The sequence below is a fragment of the Amblyomma mixtum genome, chromosome 7 (assembly GCF_055824585.1).
Source record: "Amblyomma mixtum isolate Tamu chromosome 7, ASM5582458v1, whole genome shotgun sequence".
In the NCBI taxonomy this organism is placed as follows: domain Eukaryota; kingdom Metazoa; phylum Arthropoda; class Arachnida; order Ixodida; family Ixodidae; genus Amblyomma; species Amblyomma mixtum.
This window is the reverse complement of record NC_143018.1, coordinates 108,227,147-108,242,671: the sequence shown is the minus strand read 5'-3', so window position 1 is coordinate 108,242,671 and position 15,525 is coordinate 108,227,147. Positions and strand designations below refer to the sequence as shown.

The 15,525-nt window shown below is 47.0% G+C and overlaps 1 pseudogene; it reads right to left on the bottom strand.

Moving 5' to 3' along the window:
- Window positions 1–10,914: 10,914 nt before the first annotated feature.
- Window positions 10,915–13,568, bottom strand: LOC149337156 (uncharacterized; annotated as a pseudogene).
- Between the last annotated feature and the right edge of the window lie 1,957 nt (window positions 13,569–15,525).

The window sequence follows — 15,525 nt, the reverse complement described above, 5'->3', positions numbered from 1 at the left end:
GTTGGAAGGAAGCTCTGAAGCTTTACGATGACCTCGAGGAGGTTCTTGAGCGTGTGAATGGCTATGACTGAAATAAACCTTTTCTTTTTCTTTCTCCGTTTTCTTTCTCTGCATGTTATCTGACACGTTCGATTATATATTATGTACATTGTTTGGCTTGGCTTGGTATCCAAATCTTTAACGGGCATAAGCTGCTGCAGTTTTGTGGCATTTGTGATGTACAAAGGGGGGAACCGTTATAGAGGTTGACTGTATTAGCCCTTATTAATGTATTATGGAGTCGAAATTTTGATTGTACTTTAGAGATGTCGGCGAATCCGCCGGTACTTACGTGTATAACAAAATTCAGTGTACATTTGGAAAGTCGGCGCGGAAGGAATCTCGGCCGTTTTCGCCATCGACGGTTAAATATGACGCTGCCGACGGAGAGCGCGCGACCTCGAGTGAGGGACGCCGTTTTGGAGGGCTCCGAATAATTTGGGCCTGCGGAGCTGCTGCTGCTCGCACTTCTGGCACTCTCTTTTTCATTTTGGGCACGCGCCGTCCTGCTCGTGGGCGCAAAAAAGAGGTGTTGCCGATCGCTGTAAGTCATGGCCGGAATTCCGCGACGTTCTCAAAGTGGAGAAACTTGTTGTGTCGGCGGCTGTCACAATAGTTTTCTGAACATCAACGCCCAAGAACTGCCCATGGAATTCTACAGATTTCCTGGACATGTATGTCCTACATTCTTGGGGAAAAAAATTTAATATAGCAAAATTGTAACGTACAGTAATGGAAATATTGAAGGTAACGGTACCATAATCTTAAAAAATTTTTATCACTCGTATCGAGCAGTTGACGAAAGGAAAAAGGTTAGTACTGAAAAAAAAACAATGCAAGCCTATCGATGGGAGATTGCTATTGTGAAATCTTCCAGTATATGAAAAAAAAAATGCGTTCATACACTCTTTCTCATTCAAGATTGTTTTTGTCCGGAATTGTTGGGTATGAAATGGATGAGAACGAGAAACGGCAGGCCTCGATAACTGCTGTGGGCAGGGTGAAGTACGATTTTCTCTGTTGCTAAACGTGTTCGGTATGTTGCACGCGTAATATTATTTCTGAGCAGTTTTTGCTGTCATTCACTAAGCATGCAGCGTTTAGTAAAGCTCCAGCAAACGATACTAGTTTTTTTTGCCAGTAAAGCCCTGCGCCAGTCATATAAAGCAAAACTGTATCGAACCGCTCACGCCCAATACCCACCACCCTGTAAAGGCCTCAAGAAGACGAATGAACGTTGGCTTGTACGCTTCTACACCAACTCGGTACTGTGCCCGGCAGTGATTAAAGGGGCCCTGCAACATAATCTAAGTCCATTGTTTTCTTTCTTTGTTGTAATTGTTGAGTTATGGCGACGCTATTACCGCCGGTCATAACACGCATATTTCTGTATTTATTATTTTAATTTGCTCTATAACCAAAATCATGGCACCGACGGTGTCGGCACACAGCGGTGGTCTTTTGCAGCGGATATGACTTCAGCTGGCGGGCGATTATGATTGGATCAACAACTAATAACAAGCTAATTGTGTCCGTTAGCAAAAATATGTTGTGTTGTGTCCTTTTATATTACATTGAAAAAAGCTAGCATCTTTTCTTACGCAAAAGCATTTCAAAGCTTGTTAGAAAAAAAAAAGCCGCAGCAGAGGCGCTGGCTATTACTCTGCATCAAAGAACTTCGCGACCTCCTGAGTGTATTGTTACCCTCTACACATATGTTGAGCTTCCGATGTATTTGCGCTCGTTTTCTTTTCCGCCTTCTTACCCCACACTTCAGGAAGCTTAAGTTTAAAGACAGTACTTTACACTGCATTAAGATGGGATAGTTTGTTCAGCAGCTTCATGAAATACACTGTGAGATACAAAACACAGCATTCAAAAAAAAGAAAGAAAATAAAAAAAGAAGTGCTTTCAAGCAATCGGTATGTGAAATCTCTTAATTTTAGAACGTTTTCCAAAGCTCGTATAAAATTTGATAAAATATTTTTGGAGAAATGACTAAAAAAACCTAAGCTACTGGTGACTGTTGCATGCAATACTCAGTAAAGAATGCAGGGGCTCGTTCTGTCAAATGAGAAATTTACCGTTGATTTTGTATGCGACTATTGCTGCGTATACCTTTATGCACTCGCTGTAGTTTCTACCGGCATCTTGGTTATAGCTGCGATTGATTCGATCCCGACTTAACGTATTCATTGACCACACGCGCTCTTTTCTTATTCTATACTCAAGGTAGACGCGTGCGCCAAAACAGATAACGCGCGCTCAATCGGCGCGGCGGTGAAACGTCAGCATGACGTCATCCCGGACAAGATGGCGCCGAGCTTGTTTCCGGCTTCACAAAATGTCACGTGACGGCCTCTCCTCTAAAGTTTCCTTCCTCCAATTTTTAAGGTGTGCATGCGCAGTATTTTTTTTTTTAGACGAATCAGCGCGTAGATGACGGATTGTAACCGTAAGGGCGAAAAGGGTGAACAAACACACACGCATCTCGACCGTGGCGCGTTATTCAAAAATACTTTTCTGAACTATGGAAGCCCATTTAATGGCTCAAACAGCGCGATTAGCCAATTCCAGAACTGGCAGGAGTATTCTTACCAGGCTCGGAATTAACTTTCAACCTACGAATAACGATGCTAAAGTAGACTTACCCCGCGACTATAGGACGGCCCTACTAATCAAACCACTCCCCAAAAACATGCACCCCTTACACCATGAGGGTAGAAGACAAGCACGAGCCAAAGCCTTACATAAGAAATACAGACAGTGCGCTGCAACATTTTATGTAGATGCGGCAGAATACAAAAATACAAATGCCTTTGCAATTGTGGTTGTGAACGAGAATGGTGACCACATCGTCTCGGCGACAATCAAAACGAAATCCTCTGGAACGGCAGAAGAGGCGGCTATAGCCCTCGCCCTAGCACATACCCAAGGGAGCATCATCCTCAGCGATTCCAAAATGGGTATCAATAATTTCGCTAAAGGGCGAATTACAAACACCTCCCTTAGAATCCTTAACGCAACCAAATTCTCACCAAATTATTCCGAATTGATATGGGTCCCAGCCCATTCGGGGAATCCGGGGAACGAGGCAGCCCACAATAAAGCCCGAGGTTTCGTCGACCGGGCAGTGGATCAGTCTGGCTCCCTGAATTTCACGAAGGACTCAATGATCACATATCATGATCTCACCAATCATTTTAAATTAGAGAGGAGAATTTTCCCCCCTCCAGACAAAAGAGTTACTAAAGGACAAGAGGTTACGTGGCGTCGTCTACAGACGAGATCGATACGCACCCCATCACTCCTCGCGCACATTTATCCAGATCTTTACAACCCAAACTGCAAACACTGTGGCCAACGTGCTACCTACGATCACATCCTGTGGGACTGCAAAATAGAGCCACCTCCGGGTGATCTAGTTACAGCTCCTTCTCTCGAGCGGTGGGAGACCGTGCTGGCTAGCTCTGACCCCAGAACGCAAGTTTTGGCGGTGGAGTGGGCTGACAAAGTCGTCGAGGGCTATGTACTCCCGACCACTTAACGCGACCTCTTGCCAAGCTCTTCCCGGCGAATAAAATGTTTTACAATAAAAAAAATCTAAAATATTTTTCTCTCCACCCGCGGGAATAAAAGTGCAGGCATGTCTGGTGTTGCGTTGAATAGCCACCTTGAGCTTAGGTGCCTGTGCCAAGTTAGTACCACGAGCGGCGAAAATGAAACGATCTTAATAGACAACATAAAAAACGCAGGACCTCTCTGACATCTGAGTGAGCACCGCACCGCGCCGTGAGGAAAGGGAGGAAGGAGGGAGTGAAAGAACAAAGAGGTGCTGTAGTAGAGGTCTCGATCCAAACGCGGCCACCGCGGTCGGGTTCGAAACTGAGTGCTCCGGCTCACTAGCCGATCGCCTTAACCACTGAGTCACCACGGCAGCTCATGTTCGTTGGCTGCGGATTTTAAATTTTGGCTATTTATTTTTATATTTGCAACTGGTGCACCGTGTATTGAAGTTGCACTACTTTATTTTCCGCCTCTTAGAGAAAGAACGCAACGGTGATTGGATTGCCCCTCAGCTCCAGCTAATGGCTTCAACCGACTGTCATGACGTCAAGGTTAATCCCATTTAAGAGGCACCTGCCATTCAGTTGCAGCGTCACGCTAGGCGATTATAGCCCGCGATGTTGTGAGAACTGGGGGACGTCATTGGCTGTAGGGCCTTCTTTAAAGGGCACTCGCCAAAGCATAATTTCGGTTCGCTGTGTACAATATAACATGTTTGGTTTATGTGGTTTAATGTCCCAAAGCGACTAAGGCTATGAGGGACGCCGTAGTGAAGGGCTCCGGAAATTTCGACCAACGTGCACTGACAACGCACAGTACACGGGCCTCTAGAATTTCGCCTCCATCGAAATTTGAAAGCCGCGGCTGGCACTCAACCTGCGTTTTGGGGGGTCAGCAGCCGAGCACCATAACCACTGAACCAACACGGCGGCTTGTAAGGTATTCTCATGCATGAAACGTAGAAGGCTCAGGCTCTTATTGTTGGTCAGACACCTGGAGAAATCTTCCTTCCTCGTCGCCGTTAATTCCACTACCTGTCAAATCCTTGTCCTTGAAGCGCTTGTCTCTGCACAAGTCCCTAGCAGATGCTGTTGAAAATGCTCATTGACCAAACTGAGTACGAACCCTCTAGTTGGAGTTCTTCATCATCATCATCAGCCTGACTACACCCACTGCAGGGCAAATGCCTCTCCCATGTCTCTCCAGTTAACCCCGTCCTTTGTCAGTTGCCGCCACTCTATCCCCGCAAACTTCTTAAAGGGGCTGCGAAACACTCCTCGGGGGGATACCGGCTATACTTCGGGTGGATTCTTTATGTCACACAGATGCTGACTAAAAAGAATTACAGGAATCGATCCACAGGAACGGGAGTTATTCAGTGAAGAAATTTCAAAATACAAGCAAACAAAACGCTGCCCTCAACTCGATTTTGGCGGGGCTTGCCACTCCTATTTCGCTCTCCCGATGACGGCACCTGGCGCAACCAATCAAAACAGCCAGCCAGAGCACGTCGCGGAAGTTTGCACTCCATGGTTGCCTGCTCTCTGTAACTCGTTCTTGCTGAGACGGGCAGCGTCGTTTCCATGCCAGAGCGCCCCTGGTGGTGTATTTTTATTTTACTTGCTTTGCAGGGCTTTTATCTAAGACAAACAAGTTGTTTTTGTTGATCTAATATAAAACGCAGACAGGTGACAAAATGTGTCTCTATTTATTCACACAATTTGCAGTATATTTACTGTTTGTCCGATCTTCAAGCTCGCGCCAGGTGATGTCATATCCGCTGCTAAAAACCCGCCACTGTGTGGCGACACCATCAAAGCCATGAAGTTGTTTTTGGGAGGACATTAAAATATTAAAAAACGGAATATACGCGGCATTACCGACGCTAATAGCACCATTATAACTCACCGTATGCAATCAACAGGCAAAACAGTTAACTAAGATTGTGTTTCTGGGCCCCTTTAGGCGGGGGTACCACGGTGGCCATCTTGGACAAGACGTTAGTTCAACCACCAGGGCGGCTCCACTTGTCCGTGGAAGCGAAAAAGCGCTCCTCCGAGACGGTCTGGTCCTCCTCTCTGCGTTACCTTGACCTCCTCTCCCTCACATTGTGGCAGAAGGAAGCGGTTAGTCACGGAGGGGGGATAAACGCCCCGACAATGACGACCGCGCTCGAACGTGTTTGGCACACTCGTACTGCTTCTTTCGCCCCTACGTACGCACCCCTTCGCGGCCCTGCCATGGTGTCTGGCGATTCTTTTTTAGGAGGAACTATTTCGAATGTGGAAAGTCTCCATATCTTTGACATTTACAGAAATTATATTTTGTTTCCCTTTTTTCCAGAGATAATAATAATAATAATAATAATAATACTTTATTGCGCCAAATATTTAAAAAAATGTACAGAAATCCGGCCTGCCAAAGCCTCATAGGGCTTGAGCGGCAGAGCCCGACAGGCAGCGGAACCGCGCAGACATACACACAGGCAAAAAAAAAACACATTCAAAATAACGGACATCAAATTAGTATGACGGTGAGAACAAAATAGACACAAGACTCATGTTTTATGAAGGAAAAAAAATCCTCATCAGATTAAATCGCAAGGAAAAAAAACCAAATTTTCATGACAATACCTCAGATCAGTGCAATAAATACAGCAGTAACCAATGAAATCACAAGATTTACTTGACAGGTGGTAAAGCACATGCATGATGTCGTAAACCCTCTAATTAATGTATCGCAGCATCTTTTTTATTTTGTATTTAGTTTTTGCCCGGCGAACACTTGGAGGCGAACACTTGGAGGTAACCTGTTAAAGTGAAAGGGAACGTAATAATCTCTTACACGCCTTCCATATCTTGTAGACCGTCGGGGAATACAAAAAGGTTCCTTCGGCCGAAGAGACCGTGTGGGAACATACGGAATCTTATAGTCACTAAGCCAAAAATGTTTCAGGACAATCGTTTCCATCAAAAGGCGATTAAAATCAGCTAGAGGAAATACCTTAAAGAGATCAGAATTGGAGGGAAGGCCTAAATCATAGCCGATATTTTTTAATAAAGATCGTAGGAGAGAATTAATCCTGCACTTCCAGCGAACTGCACAGTGACCATAAATCGTTATGCCATAGCGCAGTATGCTATAACCAAGGGCGTTTACGATAACTTTGCGTATTGAAAGCGGCATGTAGTACCTGATGTTGTAAAGCACACAGGAGACGGTTCGGAGCTTTACACGTTGTTTTATAGTTCTTTTCTCACGACCCTGAACAATAATTTGATGACTAGCAGCGGCAGCCACGGCAAGCAATATTACAAAATAAATCTTCGTAGGTTCCACTGGCATCCATAACAAAGGGCCACAAGACATCTATGGGCTATGTCCTTCGTAAAACAATATGGATGATGTCGAAATTGATGCAGCGGAATAGTAGATCACCTCTTGGTTTCAAAGGGCGGTTTCCATGTGTGTTGTCACAGTCTTTTCTGCCGTCAAAGGCGCGTGGCGCGTAGCTTGTGTGCTATTGATTACCGTTCGCCATGCAGACGTTTATTTCGCAATTCCAGGAAAAACACCTGCAGTGAAACATCAACCCGAGATTTCGATGCATGGCGAGTGTTTTTATTGTTTAGTCACACACTGCCAGTGCTATGTAGAATTCTAAGAGAAAGCTGATATGGTAACAGTAAATATGAGAAAATGGGCAGAATAAGGCAAATCAGAATGGTACAAACATATTGCGTTCAAGTACTAGTGTTGTTGGGTCAGTAGCTGCGAAGAGGAAAAGAAAGCAATATCACAGTGTGTTAGCCCCCTTCATCTCCCACCCGTTCCCGATAATAGCTTGGGAGAGGTAAAAACCCTTTTGTGCTTCAGTCTGTGACGTAGAGATGCGTTGCAAGTAATGCTGATTTTTTTTTCCGCCCACGCATCCATGCATGATAACAAAGATCCCGAAAGCGCTTACGGCCGCAGCCGGCAACATTCTTTTCGTTCACTTTTTATTGTCAAATTAACCACTACCACCACCAAGGTTCGAAAAACGAAAAGGAAACACTGGCTGTGAAACTTCGACCAGAGACTGCGGGACATAGCTGGCAAGAGCTAATAAGTACTCATTACAATCGCGTCGACTTTCTCCCTACTGTGGGCTTAGCATAGCATTTCCATCCATTCATTGGAACTGCATTTTGTTGCCACACGAGGCAACGTTCCTGCTTTTCTGGTATCGTTAGTGATCAGCACGAAATTGTGATAATTCCAACAGTTCTGATTCCCTTCTGTCTTGTGAACACGGATGTGAGCGTGCGGCAGCATCTGTCTAGAAAATAAGCCATCGAATGTGGATATTGCACTACCCCCCCCCCCCCCTCTTTTTGTACTGGCACTGTTTGTGTAGTAAATTTGTATAGTAAAAGGCTAATTTTTTCTCCATTCCGTGGAATGCGGGAAGTCAGAGCTATACGCACCATGGTAGTCATCTAGCTGATGTCCGCAAAATCAGTGGACTTTTGCTTTCACGTCACTTTTCAACTGAAATCGCTTCTGCTGCTCTGTTTCGTTATGTTTGCTCTAGCATAAGAAAACATTTTGTGCTCACGCTGAGGTCTGGGGCGAATCGATCCTTGCACAATTAGTGAATTTCGGCGATAGGTAGCTGAAATTCGCAGATCTGGCCTCCCAGTGGTCTGCATTGTCCAGGAGCCGATTCGAAATATTTGGCGGCGTTTCAGGACAGCGCTTCTCAACCGATGAGCCATAGCGCGAGGCAGGGGTGCAAGATCGTGTCTTCGCCCTAGGAAAATTATCTCTGGCCGCCTCCTCTCTCGCTACTCACAGCGTTCCCTGTGCTCCTTCTAACATGGAGCGCCCGGTAGCTCTCTCGCTGAAAAAAAAAAAAATTAGAATAGCTGTGGAAACTGCGCAACTCAAGCGCATCGGAACCGGTTGTCAGAGTGTCAGCCAACACAGGGCATTCACAAGGCCATTCATCCCGTGGATACATGAGCCCGACAGAATTCGAGTTGAGTCCGCATTTTGAGGGAATGTGAAAAAAAAATAATCGAGGAAGAGAGTAGAGGAGTGTCGGTTTTCCTTCTCAAAAGTTGCTCTTCCGAATACTCAGCTCGACCTGCACTCTGTTCGCATGCATCCCACACCTCTCTCTCTCACCATCCCACGCCCCTCAAAGCGCTTTTCAGGCGTCCACTGACCCAGGGAGGCAGTTATGCGCCCAAAACGTTGTCAACGCCAACGCCAAAGAACACAATGAACGCCGACGGCCTATGGCTTCAATGCCGCGTTTCTGCCACAACGTTGTCAATGCCAACGCACGCAGCGCACATCTGTCACTACCGCCACGTAGCTTAAAACACGACTGAGGTGTCCACTGTCCTAAGAGGCCAATTATGCGCCTTTGCTTGAGAAGTTGCCGCTCTTCATCGTTTTCGTAGCTTAAAGCGCGACTAGGTGCCCACTGTCCCAGGGGCCAGTCGACGAAGCCTGGCTTTCAGTCTCTGCGACTCACTTTCCCTATCTGCCGACAAATCCCACCGAGCCGCCCCTTCTATATATACGATGCAACGCCGGCTCCTCCTCTGTTGCTGCAACGCGGTTTCACCGGCTACTCCTCTGGCATCATGCCAGATGGCGCTGCGAGCGGCGCTACCAGCTGCGGCGGTTGCTAGGCAACGGCTCAGCTCGCGAGGTGGCCATCGGCCACAGCGAAACGGCGAGAATACGGCCAATGTAGCTCTCGCTGCAAAACTGCAAGAGTCGATATCGTTATTTACATTTCGTATACGTTCAGTGCCGTTTTAATGCACGAAGGTGTGGCATGCAACTATGAGGCAATAGCAAAAAAGTGACAGATCAGTAAAAATAAAGTGAATTTAACGTGAGTACAAAAATTTGGCAGAGGCTTAGCTTGGTTAAGCCCGGTAAGTTGCGAAAGCAATAGCCCTGGCTGCGCCTGGTTTGGCTGGTGGTGTGTCTCGGTAGTGCTCTTAGAAAAGCTTATGTTTATCAAAGTTTTGCCCATTTGTTTTACATGGCATTATACTCACCACACGAGGGCCCCCACGTGCTGGGAGATTTATGCGTGCCTCGGTCGCCAAAACGAGCGGCTGACGCTAACGGATGATTGTCTAGAAGCTCTGAGCTACGCGGCCAAAGCCGGCGGCCGAGGTTGAGGACAACCGCTAGATGGATGGATGGATAGGAGTGGCGCTCAGCTTTTCTTTATTTGTTTTTTTATTATTATTAATGTCTTTGTTTTTTTGTTTTTCTTGACATTTTTCGCTTTACTTTCTTAATTTTTTTATTATTTTCTTCTTTCGCGGCAGCGGCGCTGAACTGCTGCGCGGCGCGGCGCGGCGTGGATCCGCTGGGACAGCAGCGACGAGCTGAGTTGGGCCCCAGTTTCTCTCTCCGTCTGGCCTGACGTCACAACAGAGGTCAAGCTAAAGGTCAAACGTGGATCCGCCGGGCAAGCACGTTTACAAAACGCAGAGATCGAGGCGCCGACTACTGGCATGCCCTGAGAGGGAGATAATTGCTTCGGTAGGGACAGGCGTTGACAGGCGAAGAAAAAGGCGCCGACAGGCCTTGTCCAACCGAAATGCGCCAAGGCAACAAAGAGCCTTTCTCCCTTTCTCGCCCCCATCCGGACGCAGTAGTGCTGCTCCCTCCACGCCAAGGAACATGGCCTCCGAGGTCACCTGCCCGAGCGCGCGGGCGGATGATCTCGGAGGCCACGCAAGGAAGAGCGCCGCTTTCTACGGCGCGACTGTCAACGGCCGCGGGGTTTGAAAATTCAAAACGGATAAGGAAAAAGAGAGACCAGATAGAGTTTATATTCTTTCAGAATCTTCTCGTTCCCTTTCCGTACGCCAAATGTGGAGAGGGTCGTCGAATTAGCCAGTGCTCCCTCCGTGACGTCACGAGGTGGAGGCGGGTGCGCGACGCGTCGCTGGTATGCGAGCGGGAAGGATGACCTGAGCGGGTCTCGTAAGTCCGATTCTGTAAGATGTGAAAGCGCACACTAATTTGCACACATATCTGCGCAAGACATCTGAACACATTATTGCCTTTCGTGATAGCTACTACGAATAACACCGCTACGAGCCAATGACTGCGAAGGCTTTGTTGAGGTCTCTTTGGGCGTTTTAAGGTTGATGTGCCTGATCAGACGCGTTTGTTTTTGGAGTTGGTTTTTGCGGCTGTTTAAGCAGCGATAATTTATAACACAAAACACACAGTTTGAGTAATCCAAGTACGAAATTTTATTTCATTATGGGGCCCGCCCACCTACTTGTTACTTAGTGTCTTCAGTTTTCTCTCCTTAGATTTGGTACTGGCATCAGCAATCTTGTCATTTAACCTGCAGCAAAAATTTTTTAGCAGGATATTGGTGCTGCACCATAGCACGTGCTTCAGTACCAGTTCAATAGTGTGTCCGCTGTCACAGGTGTCGAAATCTTGGCTGTCTTCGCTCGTGAGGAGCTCCACCGTCAGGTCTGTGACCACTTTGCGCTGGCATGGCATACTGAGGAAGTCGCTGTTCTTTGACAGCAGCTCAACTACTGCGTAGTTGTGGGCAACAGCATTAACCACAAACATCGCTGGATGTACCAGACCGCCTCGATCCATCTCTCTAATAAGTTGATAGTGCTTTTCCTCCACGCCGACTGTTAATTCCTTGTCCACAGTCAAGGCGGCCCGGCAACTCTCACACTTGAGCTTTTTTAGCGTGGCGTAAACGGCATATCCTGCGACGTACACCAATACTGGAATGAGGTCTTTGATTTTGGTCAGTGTCTGTTCAGAGACTACCACATTGCAGTTAGGCCGCGATCTTTCATTTTCCTTAAGAAGTCCATCCCACTGCTGGTCCTCGTCGGTGCAGTCTCTAGATCTTGTGGCCACCAGAGGCAAAGTGTTCTGAAGGCGGAGCTTGTTTTCGCATTCGTACACTTGCCGAATGGACACATGATATTGAGCACCTGCAAGCTGCCTGTACTTCCCAAAGCGGTCCTCCAGGCCATCCGTCTGTATTTTCCCGAGCAGTACATAAGAGAGTTTGAGCTCATCAAGGCAGTACCTGGAAAGTTCGATGAGGCCGTAGGTAGTCTGATGAAGGGCTCCGTGAGTTTCTTTGGTAAGCTTACCGGAGTTGTAATGTTCTGTTTTTTCTTTCCATTCGTCCAACCAGTTGAGCAGGTTGGAAAGAAAAACTATCTTTGCATCGTCCATAGAAAACACTGGCCCTTGAAACGGATCCCTTAGTCTAGTGCCTTTGAACGGAGTTTTGACGTTTACAATCTTCCACCACTTCACAATTATTTCTATGAAACTGGCGGTCCCTTCAATGTGGTTCAAAGTATGTTTCTCTGAAATGACTCGGAGGGCCGGGGGCAGGGTGTCATTAAATACTTGCAAAGCAAGCTTCACATTTTGTTTCTCGATGTCAGAGGGAAAAAGGCCTTTTCTGGACAGCGTATACGGATGCCTAAGGAGCTGGACGAGCTCGACGTTGTAGACGTCCCTTAAGGTGTCGAAAGATGCAGAGAGCATGCGCCGTTCTTGCAACATCCCTTCATCGAATTCCGGGAATGAGAAGCAGTGTTGGTCATTGCGTTGCCGAATCTAGTTGTTTCGGATGCATTTTAGCAAGTGCACAGTGTCGATAATGAAGAACAGTGGCCTCTCGGCTGAGCATGGATGCGGGTAAAGAAAAGTCGGGTGATCGCTGCCTAGGCAAGGGGCAGAGTTCCTGAAATTTTCCATTGCCTTCCCGTTAACCTTGTTGTTGTCGGTTACGACACATATTATTTTATAACCGATGTTCTCAAGTCCACATATGATGCGCTTCAGCAATCTATGCAAGAAGTCACCATCGGCGCCACGTACGGGCACTATGTGGGCCACTTCTTTGAATTTGCATGTTAGGCTCTGCACCATAAAAACCAGGGCACTGTTAGCAGCTTCAGCCGAATTGTGGGCGGCGCCAGTTATACCACCGCCTTTATAATCAAAGAAAGGTTTAATATGGATTTCATCTACCATCAGGGTGACAGTGCGTTGGTAGTGATCCAAGTCGGAAATCCGTGTGGCCATGTATTTCAGGAACGCAGAATCATCGTGTTCTAGCAGAGGGATCATGCCGTAGGATGAGCATATAGACCTAATTGTCATTGGGTGTGGCAAGATGACGTTCCCGTAGCTGCGCATGTATTTGTACGCATGGGGCGAAATTGTGAATAAAAGGCAGCAAAACACCATAAATTCCGCTGAATAACGCCTCCGAATCTTGTTCACTAGGAGCAACTTCAACTGCTCGCGAATAAATCGGACGGCACGACCTCTGTCCTCTGTTTCTGTGTCGCAAAGCTTATCGAGCAGGAAAAGGATGGCTGTAAAGGTTTCCTCTTCCGATCTCTCGGAGGCTGAGTCCAGTTTGCTGTCCCATGTTTGGACGCTGTCGAGAAATCCTTCTAGCTCTCTCTTGCTCTTTGCGGTCGCTGGAACGACTAAGCAAGATCCAAGCTTCGTCGTCAAGCACTTCATGAAGTGGAACGTAACGGCCAAGTCCGCTTTGATGGTCACAGAATACTTAATCCATGGGGCCTCATCTTCAACGATGTGGAGGAGAATAATCCGCTCATTGCCCTCAATAGTGTGCCAGAATGAGGAGTTCTTTAGCCGCAAGTGAGCAATTATGTCCTGAATTCGCGAAATTTTGTCTGCGTCTTCCTCTTCACGAAATGTCTCCACAGATTCCGCAAGAGCTTTCTGCATAGCTGAAGCCTCTAAGCGGATCCTCTTGGCCTCTGGGCTCTCCCTTGTTGCATTCTCAGTCGAGAGATACATCGGACAGGCGGGGAATTTGGATGGCACTGCACCTTGACGAAGGCGCGGATATGGCAAAGGAGCCGTGATTGTTCTCCCAGAGGCATCATCGAGGTATGAAGTTTCCTTCAGGATATCCTCTGAGCGGAAATGGGCCTCGCATACCTAAGGAAAATATCACCGGACATGAGTAATTTTTTCCTCTATGCACCGTAAATGCAAATATACCATGCGGAGGTTCTCCCAAAACAGCACATTTCTTAACTATTTCCTTACCGCATGCAAAAGCTTGATTTGGTCGCATAAAAGGCAAATTATAAAGATTAGATTTACATTGTAACGCTTAAGTGAATATCAAATTATTGTTCACTGAAGCATATCAAAATACACACCTTAATAGGTGTACAAGAAAAGGATACGCGGGCGTTACTTAATGAATTTAGTCGTAAGATTTATTACTGTCACTGTTACCACAGAATTTAGTTCTCGAAGAAACAGAATTACAAGTATAACCGCCGTTTTTAAATTAAGCCGGCGCGCAACGGCGACATAGATAAAGATCCCAATGACATTTAAAAAAAATGCCTGCTCCACAGGTCAAGAAATTAAGTCTCTTATAATTAGTCAAGAAAAGATGTCCACCACTGCGTCGATTTCACAGAATAAAATATTAGTCAGGAATCTGCAGATTGCTTACCCTGGAGTTCTGCGTACAGACGAAGCCCTGACGCGGTATTGCACGAATCCATTTCTTTCGCAGTTCGTCATCTTGCGGGAACCTGAATACTTGGGCTTTGCACTCTGCCGTGTAGTTTCCGCGGCAGCGCGGTACACAACACTTGTTCGGCATAGCGGCGTCACAGTTATTCCATCGCTGCGCCGACAGTAGGGAGTAGGGGCACAAAATCTCGCAAAAGGTGAAGCACAACCACGAGGCAAGTATAGGCCCAGAGCGCTCTGCTTGCTACTTTGCTACGAAAAAAAAAACCGAAATACCAGCAAAAAGAAGTGCGGCAGACGCTGCCGCAGAACTCTCATCCGCGTGACGAAATGGTGCTAAGAAGGCGTAGAAACAAGAAGTTTTGTGCGTAACAACAAACTTTTATTGTGAAGACATAAGGCGATCTCGGACAATCCTGACATTTAGCAAGCGTTATTTTCGCAATAAGAATGCAGGATTGCCATGTAACTCGGCTGCGGATGAATATCCCGCGAACGCGGCTTTTCGGGTAGCCCGTTTCCCTATTCACTTGCCTCCCGTGCACCTGCAAAAGCTGTCAAACATGTCAATGACAACGACCGGACTCGAGCGGCGGCGGCGGCTCGCGCTTTCTCGGCCCCCCGCAGCCGCCTCCAGATGATGACGCGCATCACGAGATCAGCAGGAGCGCTGCGGCCTGGAAGTCTAGGGGGTGTTGATTAGCCGGTACGCAAGTGACTGGCGATCCCCTTCCCCTGACCCAACTTGTTGCTATTCTGAACCTCGTACAACGGCGCATGCCCACACAGGGGGATCGGCTTAAAACTTTTTCTTCTCTTCATAAACTGAGATGCCATCTTGGCCATGGCCGGTAGTTCCACTACCTGTAATATCCTTGTCCTTGAAGCTCTTGTCTCTGCACAAGTCCCTAGCAGATGCTGTTGAAAATTCTTATTGAGCAAACTGAGTACGAACCCGGTAGTTGGAGTTCTTATTACTACTATTTCAAGATTCCATTGGTCGAAGCTGCTACGGCGGCTCTGTTAAAGGGGTGGAGACACCAAATTTGTGGTTCGCGCGTTCTTAGTTTCAAACGTTTCTTATGGCTCCAGGAAGCATGATACACACTCAAAGATTCATATATTCACAGTGAATAATTTATTATAGCATTTTTAGGTGAACGATTTTCGGTTTCGGTTTCGGAACGCCGAGTTGTACAGTGACGTCACAGAGGGGGAAGATCAACTGCTTAGCTTGGTCACGTGGGCCCACAAAAGTTGTGACGCACCTACTTCTGCATCGTCTGCTTTCTCACACACATGCTGACCAGCGCATGAAAACAAACAACTGCATGTCTAGTCCCAGCAGCT